Source organism: Ambystoma mexicanum, chromosome 8, assembly GCF_040938575.1.
Source record: "Ambystoma mexicanum isolate Mex_15411 chromosome 8, UKY_AmexF1_1, whole genome shotgun sequence".
In the NCBI taxonomy this organism is placed as follows: Eukaryota; Metazoa; Chordata; class Amphibia; order Caudata; family Ambystomatidae; genus Ambystoma; species Ambystoma mexicanum.
The window spans coordinates 720166631-720176737 of NC_090929.1; the positions used below are offsets into that span (position 1 = coordinate 720166631).

A 10107-nucleotide genomic window follows, 5' to 3' on the forward strand; every position below is an offset into this window, starting at 1 on the left:
CATTTTTTTCCAGCCGCCACGAATGGGCAATTATTGGATCTGACAGGGCCGTATTGACCCGGTAATTGCCCATTCCTGGGCACTGGAAAAAAACCATACCCGCGGCAGCTGTGCCTGTTGTACCGGCACGGCTACTGCCAGTATTGTAATGAGACCCATTATCCACTCTGAACAATACCTTTGTTTTCTCGTACTACCACCACCGGTCCAGTGCTATGCTTTTCCACCAAACACTCTGCAGGCTGCTTGGATGCCACCACCTCCCTTCCCAGTATATTCTAAAGTCCTGTGCCTCTGCCGCACCGGAGAACATCTCCACATTCCATTGCATCGCCGTATCCTCCAGCCACATTGAAATCCCATTATAATCTTCTAACAAACACTGCCACACTGCCAGGTGCTTTTTTATCCCTGCTGTCACCATGATCCTGTGGTGCAGGCTTTTTGCGCCCCGTAAAGCTAAGGCCATTTGCCAACTGAGGGCCCAATTCTCAAGTTGGTGGTAATTGCCGAAAATGTCGTAAAAAGGGCTAACAACATTTTTGGTAATTACACCCTATTCTGATGGTGGAGCAATCTTACGAAGTCGGAATGATTGCGCCACTTTAGGAATATGGGTGCCGGTTGCTAGGAAGGGCTGGAAACCGACCTAGCAACCCGCACTCTCGTTAACTCTGTCTTTGCATGGTTATTCTTGTGGCACTCCTCCAATTTCGTAAGCGCTTGAAATTGGCGCTGAAGTACGGAACCAAATTGGTGTCGTACAAGAGGAGTGCCACAAGAAGCACACGGCTGTTTGGGTGTGGAGATGGTGACAGGTGGGTCCAACATTGTACTTTTTTATCTTTGTTTCCAGAAGAGTGCATACTGCCATCCATATGGATGGCAGTATGCACTTTAATGCAAATAAAGATAAACTAATGCAGTGCAGGACCCACCTGTCAGCATCTGCACACCCAAAAACCACGTGCATTTTTGTTTTCATCTGGGCAGCATTTTCGTTAATAAAGATTCCCTCGTTATTTAACGAAAATGCTGCCGAGATTGTGCAATCCGCCTGTTTCCATTAGAAACAGGTGGATTACAGCGAAGACGCCCAGGCCCACATGAGAATAGCAGTGGTGCCTGGGCGTCAAGAAATGGCGCAGTGAGTCGTGCTATTTTGCACGCTCACTGCGCCAAGATGAGAATCGGGCCCTGAAAGCTAGCTCCTGGGGCCACTATGGTACATGCAAAATTCAGGTGTCCAAGCAGCTATTTTATTTTTCTCATTTCACATTTCTTTTTTTAATCCACTTCTGTAATCCAATCTCTCAACTTAAGTATTTTTTCCTTGGGCAACCTTGATTCCATTATTACTATGGCTAGTTCGATACCCACGAATCTCGGTACCGACGCTGGTCCTTCTGTCTTGTCTGGAGCCAGGGGGGCACTGGTCCTCAGCCAGCCTCTTGAAGTCTGCCCGAAACCAAGCACGTTACATGTCATTCCTGCCTGCCATGAAAAATCCTCTACATAGTGCACTCTATGATTTGATCTCCTGCATGGCTTAAAAACCCATTACACACATGTGCTGAAACACTCCTAGAGTGCACATGCGGCTGAGCATCCCATCGGCAGTGCCTTGCTACATATATTTTTCCTTTAAATGTAATCGCTAACAGCTGGAATATGTCTAGGTGTACTGGCAGCAACCTAAATGAAGATTGATGTCACATGTTGCCATTAGTGCCCCAGTCCAACACATTCTACCCAATTTAATTGCATCGTCTACATTTGAGTGGCCACAACACATTCATGGAAACCCCTTCTGCCCATGACAGGTGATGTATCATTCTAAAGTCCCCTTTTTCTTTCTTGGGTACAATGCCCATTGGAGATATTATCAATTGTGTTCTTGGTATTCTGTGTAATGGACAAGCCAGTCTCAATTCTTTCTACCTCCACCAGCCAAACCTCTGGCCCCTGTAGGGTATCCTGAAACTGTCTTCTACCCCCTCTGATAACCAACCAGCTGCTTTTGTGTCCGGTTAAATTCTAACCACTATTTCAATGTTTCTACTCTAACTGGAGCACGTGGCTTTTCCCCAAACCCCCCAATTCCTAATGACCCTCTCCCACCCCTTTTACCCCATCCCCCCATCACTGTGTGAGCAGATGCCACCCAGTGCATTTCGTGCATTTGTGTGCGCATCTGCAAGCCGCATGGGTATAGGCTGGTTTGTTGTATGCCCCGCATGCTCCTCCCTTTCCAAAACCACCTTGTTGTTGAACCCCATCAATCTCTGGATGTGAGACACCTGAAAGGTCAAGCATAGCACCTGCGGTACACTAGCTGTATGTCTGCCTGGCACATCCATAACTCTGCATCAATTTACCCCAATGCGTCTCCCTCATCATCTGCCTTCCGTGACCTGAAATATTCATCATATCATAGCCATGCAACCCCCTAAACCCCAAAATAATTAGTGCTTAATCTGTGCTATTGTAATTACATCTGTGTACTTGAAAAGTGCAACACTCCGATAAACACTTGCACAATATGCTACAATATATCAGTAAGGCTGACATCCAATTCTCAATTATCGTCAGCACTCCAGGACTCCTAGCTAACTCCCATGCCTATTCCTTCGAACCGTCTTTGCATCTCACCTCCCTGAGTAAAAGCTTAAATATATCTAGATACTCCCTTTCCCAAATTCTTTCTTTTATTTCCATTGTGAAATGTGACCTCAATTGTTTAGCTACCCCATATATGGCATCCTGATATCCATCTTCTTTCTTTTGTGCTCTACTTCTCCTTTCTCCATATTGTCCTTGTTCTTCTTTTCTTCATCTTCCTTCTTATTTCTCATCACCTTCCTCCCCTCCTGTATATCCTTCTTTGTCTCCTTCTACCCTTTCCCAGTCAATCCTGTCTTTCACTAACCCTATGTTATTCACATCCTCGTCGGTTCTCTGTACCGCCATCCAACAACTCTTCTGCTGTTCCTCTTTCTTGCCACACCCTTCTTTTTCATCTTTGTCCTTCAAGAATGGATCCCACGAGCTCCACCATCTTTTTTGCTCCTTCCATTCACTCCTTGTTTTATTTCTGCTCCTTTCTCCCACCCCTTCTGCATGACAGGACCATTCTACCCTTTCACTCTCACTACCTTCTTTGCTTCTATTCACACATCTGGTACCTGCTGTTCTTGGTCTGCACTGTGACTGGACCCCTGTTAGCTATTTTGTCAACATCTTGGTCACCATCCCTACAACCCCTGACATTCTCTGCTGTGTGTGGATCTCACCCAGCTCCCTCCCTCCATCCTTGTACGTGTGTTGTCTGTTCCCCAGCCTGTCCCATCATCCTCTTCCTTCATCCTCTTGCTCCACTGACTCCATAGATGACCACTCCCCTTCTTTTGATAGCTCTCAGTCCTTTTCACACCTGTCCTCTTTACTCATACCAGCTTGTTCTTCAACCTCCCACTCTGCTCCATTACCTCCCACGTCTCTCTCACTGCTGCCATCCCTTTTGCACTATTATCTTTGATCACTTTGCTGCTCTTTTTTGCACCTCCTTTCTCATCCCTCTATTCTCCTCTATCAGACCCTCACCAGCCCATTGGCGGACCGGGCTGCTTCCTTGTCCATGGTGGCAAATGTCTTATACTCAGCCTTTGCACCCACCATCACACCCCCGCTTGAGGCTTTTTTGCACTGTGGGCCCATACCTCTGCCTGAACCTTAGGTCTTGCACCAGTTTCCTGTGTCCTTAAACTCTTCTCCCTTCTCCATTTCTTTTTCAGGCTGCTATCCAATCACTGCGGGCCAGCACTGTGCCTCTCTGTGTTTTCCCCATCCATCACTGCATTTTTCCTGCACCTTCCTCCCACTATGTTCCTATGGGCGGGATTGATGCTTTCTGCCCATGGGGCCCTCTGTTTCCTCTCTGTACGTCCTCTTTCTTCTCTCCTTTGCCCAGTGCCTGTAGAGCAGGGGTCTGCAACCTTTGGCACTCCAGATGTTCCGGACTACAATTCCCATGATATCTGGCTATGCTGGTTGGGGATGATGGGAGTTTTAGTCCAAAACATCTGGAGAGCCAAAGGTTGCAGACCCCTGTTGTTGAGAGTCCTTCAGGAAGTGTTCTTTCACTACCTGATGCAAAACAAAAGAGGTGATGGCTGGTAGGTTTTGAATTAATCCTAACCTTTGGCATTGCTCTGGGCAACCCTCCAGACCATTGTTCTTCGCCTGCCAAGCCATTACAAAAAGAGAAAGACCATATAAAAATCTGGCTTGGTCCCACCCCGAAAAGGACAGCCTAGCACAAACTGCTTGGTCATATCCCTTCAGCACGAGACCACAAACATCCACAAACATGTTTCCGCCTTGTTGGCCTCATCAGTGAGGAGTAGTTTGGGGCTCTAGGCCCAGCAGGCACAGGACCCACGTTTCTGCATACCCGTCCCACTCGGGGCGACTTGCGCAAAACAAAAGAGGTGATGACTGGGACTGGAAGGTTTGGAATTAAGATATCTAGACCATTGTTCTTCGCCTGCCAAGTCATTACAAAAGGGGACAGACCATATGCAAATCAGGCTAGGATCCTCTACCTGATGACATCACCAGTTTAGGTACAGAACATGAAACTGGTGACCAATCGAGCATTGTCTAGTCCTTGTTCTAGATCTATCACTAATGGCTTTATTCCTCTGTCTCTCCCTGTGTGTTAGCAAGTGACTAGCTGTAGGTTTTCACATTTTCCACTTGAGTCGCATTAACTGCGTTTCAAGGGGATCAAAGGGGTACAATGGTAATCATCAAGAAATAATTGGAATGAAACACCTATGGTTAATCCTATATGTTTCAACACACAATAAGCCTTATGCATCAAAATGCTTTTCTTTCAAACCACAATAGTGGCATAGTTGTGATGTTAACAGGAGTTATGACGTGTGATAGTACCGTGCATTAGACGTTCAGGCTTGCACACTGATACGCACGCATGCACTCGTACATGAGGTGATGAGAACTCATCTCTGCGACCAGGTGGGAAAACCATGGTGAACATTATGAATCATATCTCTCTCCTTTTTTGCGGCAGTAGATGCTACACTTTGCGCTTCTTAGAGCCCTCATCTGCAGACGATGGTGTATAGATGATAGCATACAACAGCTGACAAACGAAGGAGGGGTGGAGGATGACAGAGATGATGCAGCACCCCTCTCCACTTGCAGCATCCATAGCAGGGACGAGAACACCAGCCATTATACATGGTCACTGTGGGTCAAACGCCTGGAAATGTTTTTTTGCCACCATCAACTAGACGGATTATGAGGCAAATAAGCCCTACGCGTTATTTTATGCATGATTCACCGTGCGTGTAATCTTCAAAACACTCATGCTGTTGGACAACTTGTATGATGCCACGAAGTGCACACTGGCGGATTACTTCAATCCGCAAGCCAATATGGATCTTGACATATTCCATCTCCATCAAGCTTGGAAAGCATTGTACAAGCCTGTAGATGCCGTATATCAGAAAACACTGGGGAATACTTTAAAATGATCCCATACCGCAGAAGCTGTTCCCAAAGGTGCCAATGATGGCTTTTAAAAGAGGGCGTAACCTGAGAGAGACACTGCTTAGAAACAATTGCTTTTGAAAACTAGCAGGAAGGGGACTTTCCCGTGCTTAAGCTGCACACACTGTAATAATGTGGTTAAAGGAGAGAATCTCTCATCCCCACACGGGAAAAAAAATTAAATTGAGAGATTTTGCAACCTGCCTCACTCCAGGGGTCATTTACTCTATTAAATGCCCCTGTGGGAAAATGTATGTAGGACAGTCTACAAGACCCGTAAAAGACAGATGGACGGAGCATAAATCGAATATCAGAGGCAAGAGTATGAGATCACGCTAGCAAGACGCTTTGTGGAGAATCGCCACATGATAGCCCAACTTAAATTTCAAGTAATAGAGGTGGTGAAACGTCCTCAGAGAGGAGGAGACTATCAGTCCCTCTTATCACGAAGAGAAAAGTATTGGATTCACCAACTCGATACACTATACCATAGGGGTCTTAATGATGAGTTCTCACTCTACTGTTTCATCTGATGACTGTCATGTGAGATATTTTGCTTTATGTATAGTTGAATGAATTAAGTGATGAGATGAAGTTGTTATTTGTTTTACATTGATGTGATGTGAAAAAAAACACGTTGGTTGTAAACAGGAAGGCTTTGCCAGAAGGGATATCTCATAGAGGATCCCCATAATGGACACATAATCTGTACCTTTAAGATGCCTGTGACAACTGTGAAGGACGTTCTCCAGGTGCTAATCAGAGACTTATATAAACAATACTGGTCTCTTGCTCTGAAAGGATTTATGGTACTGCATAGACACAATAACAGTAACTGTTACTGGAAATCTGTATCAATAGTTAAGGGTGAGTTTACAGCTGTAACCTACTGAAAACAGTGATATTCATTAGTGTGAATAAACACAGCTCCACAGACACCGATCTATGTTACCAGAAAATAATCATTGCATCTAACTTATGTGGATTTCCATCACAAGATTAAAGACCCCCATTCTTTATTTGATTGATCCTTTCACGTGACATATATCATGGGACTCTTATTTAACATGCAGTGCCATTTGGTGATTTAATATATGCAATTGAATATTGGTTGTGAGTGGAGTAGCCACATCTGCTGCTGTTAGTGGCTGTATTTTTTTTTGCTTATGTATTTGGTAACACTCATCATGTTATCTACATGCAATTATGTGTAAAGAACGTAGGTATGCACTGTACCAATCGAATTCACTGTAAATAGGATGGACCAATAGGGAGGTGGATCGACAGCACTCATAATTCACTGGTGAACGTTAGAACTTGAATAAATGGGGTTGTTCGCTTTATGGCTTATTTATAGCACACCTGTGTGAGTATTAAACAAGACTCATCCATTGTCTTTGTGTAGACGGGGTCCATTCCAAGATGGATGCCGTATAACACAATGGACAATAGAGTTTGTCAGTATTGAAAGTCATCACTAGCAAATCTATATACGTACACAGGAGAGCACATTCTCCATTTCAGCGTTGGCAGCCATCACTGTGGTAACCGACGTGTGCATCGGAGCGCAACTTAGGGGGATACTGGAGCCCACCTGTCCACAGTTAGGATTCCTTCCATGGAAGATGAGGTGGATGACTAATAGACATGTCCGCACGGACGAGTTTGTGAATACAGTTTTCTCTGACATTTTTTGCAGTTTGAACGCACGCTTTACTGCACGTTTACACAAAGCTACAAACACGCTGTATTTCCATAGACTTCGGTTTGTTTTTAGAAAGAAAGAGTCAAGCGACGGGAGATTCCACTATCCATAGTGGCTCTTTTCTCTGTTGACTAATTATGTTGTGATAATTGGCATATCCTGAGATTTTGGAATCTAGTCCTGATAGAACATTGTTACTTTATAGTGGCTGGTAGCCGTTGTGTAAATATATCAACATTCAAGAACATACACTGTGACAACATTTGGCCCAGGACTCATGGCTGGACATTTGAAGGAATTTCTGCAAGCCCTACAAGTTTAACTAGAGCACCACGCTTGCTGTGAGTATAGTAATTGAGTATTGAGTTTTACATTTTTTCTTAAAAACTGTGATTTTTATTTACATCAGAGAGGTTGAAGATGGCAGGCTGGCTTCTTGTGCTTTACCTTGTAGGTGGCGAGGTACACCGTCGATTCAATTTATAATATCTTAACAACTATTCAGGAAAAGAGGATCACCCAGATCTGCAGGAGAGGTACCCTTTTCTATACACTTTGGGTCAGCCAAATAGGATTAATGGAAGAGCCACATCCGTATACAGAATGTGACACTTAAATATGACGAAGATAATGGTTAGACCCTTGGGGTCAACAGAATCATTAGATCCAAGAGAATACTGGCGGTCTCACCATAGTGAGCTGTATACTTACAGATGACACTCGCTAAACCAGTCCTCATGGGAAGTTGATCCACACCCTAATGGTCATTAACTATATACATTTGGGGAGCATAATTTTGTTGTACATTTTATTGATTCAACCTATGTTATACACGATTGTCTGACATCTCAACATGTCTATATCGAACATTGGTAAACATTGACAAAAAAATGTATGTAATCCTTTTATGTGATATTGTTTTCAGAGTCCAATTAGGCTCAAGAAGAAGAGGGAACAACCTTGAAACGCGTCAGCTGTATATATTGGACACCTGGAGAATGTTGTTGATGAAATTGTATATTGATTAAATATTGCCATTTGTTTTACTCAGAAAGTGGTTTGAAAAATATTTAATGTGCAAATATCAACTATATTTGAGTACTACTATCCCTATATTATGAAAGAAAATCTTTCATTGTCTGTTGACAGTATAGTATAGTGTGCAGGGGACGGGAGGGTTCCAATCTTGGATCCTCACTTCCTTTTCGTATAATATTGGTTCCGTGCCAGGACCATTTTTCCTCCCCCGCACCTTAAAAGTCCTATACAATTAATATTGACTTTGTAACCTACGAATTTTCGTGAATAATTGGTGTGCACCAGTAACCCTCCCTTTTGCTGGCTATGGCACCTCACCTCAACATGTTTAATAGATGAGAGAGACGAAATAGGAGCCCTCTAACACAAGGGTGTCGCTTGAACATGCTCTGAATTAGTGTGATAAGATTGTTAATATCTCATGCCACTGTATGAGTACATTTTTAGTCCCCATTAGGATAACACTTACAAATAAACGCAATTGTGGCCCTAAGTCTATGTGTCATATCTTGTTTTCGACAACGCTCCGTTTGGAACAGATGGAGAAGGATTAATGGAGCTTTACTTTCCTCTACCAAGATTGCGCCTGTTGTGCCATGTGAAGGTCTTGTTCCTGTTTGCAATACTGCCTTCTTCCTGTTTCCTTCTCGTATGAAGGACGGTACGAGATATATATAGCTGCAACATGGACATAATTTATTTGTACAATTACAAGTGCTCCTACCCTAAAGTTATGGCTTTAATCTGTTTAATAGGGCCCTTCACAAAACCTTTTCTCCTTTTTGTATTTCTTCTGTGCCTCTGAACCTCAGTCCATTCTCCTTCAGAATCAGTGCTGTTGTTAGAACTCCAGTCCCTGTCTTCTAGGCGCTCCTTATCCCAGTGAGATTGGGACTGCCTTCCAAAATCATGGTACCTGGACTCCTTGTTTCGCCTGTGCCGCTGTGAGCTTTCAGTGTCACTTTTCCTGTGGTCACCTATTGGCACAGGATAATACCCAGTGTCTTCTTCAGACTTTTGCCAATGTGTACTATCCCCCTTCTAGGTAGTCTGGGGGAATTCAACCGTTAACCTGATTGTGTGGATGATTTTAAAATGACCTTCCTAGGCTGAAGCTTTTACCTTTTTCTTTCAGCTAAGCAGGCCAGTTGATCTCTTTGCAAGACCATTTTCTGTAAATCTAACTCTCTGATTTCCTCATAATTTGTGTTTTCATGGTCAGACATACTCATTAGGCTATCTTTGACCAGCTATGACACACTGGTGTGGCCGCCTTCCCTTCTGTTTGGTAAAGGTGAATATCCATCAATGTCAGATAAGGAATGGCCTTCCTGATTGGACTGGCTAGGTATAGACGAGTCCACCTGCCTCATTTCTCCCTGTTCTCTATAGGATGCATTTATGAGGTCAGTTCCAGTCTGTACATGGGGAGTTGTAAGTAATTGGTATGAGGGACTATATGAGAGGGGCTGCTTCCCCCTCCATCATAGGACCCTATCCCATACAATGGCTGGTCAGGCTATCTCAGTGCCGGTTTGTATGTTTTCATTTAATCATCTAATTTCTCACACATAATACACCTGCTGACCCTTATCCACACCCATTTTTATCTGATTAACTTTTTGTATTAGGACACTGTTATCCTGGTTTAAAGTGTCATTTTTCTTGATCAGCTGCATTTTCGGTTGTTGCAGAATATTGAAATCCTGCCGCATCTGATCAAAATCATTTTTTGAGTCAATGGGCCTCATTAGAAGTTTGCCGGCCCGGGAACTATGATACCGGTA

The 10107-nt window shown here is 43.8% G+C and overlaps 1 long non-coding RNA gene across 1 annotated transcript; it reads left to right on the top strand.

Moving 5' to 3' along the window:
• The first annotated feature begins 7058 nt into the window (after positions 1-7058).
• LOC138473656 (uncharacterized) lies at positions 7059-8801 on the top strand. The gene is made up of 3 exons (XR_011268832.1): positions 7059-7623; positions 7737-7818; positions 8208-8801. It is a non-coding gene; the product is annotated as an uncharacterized lncRNA (long non-coding RNA).
• Positions 8802-10107: the final 1306 nt, after the last annotated feature.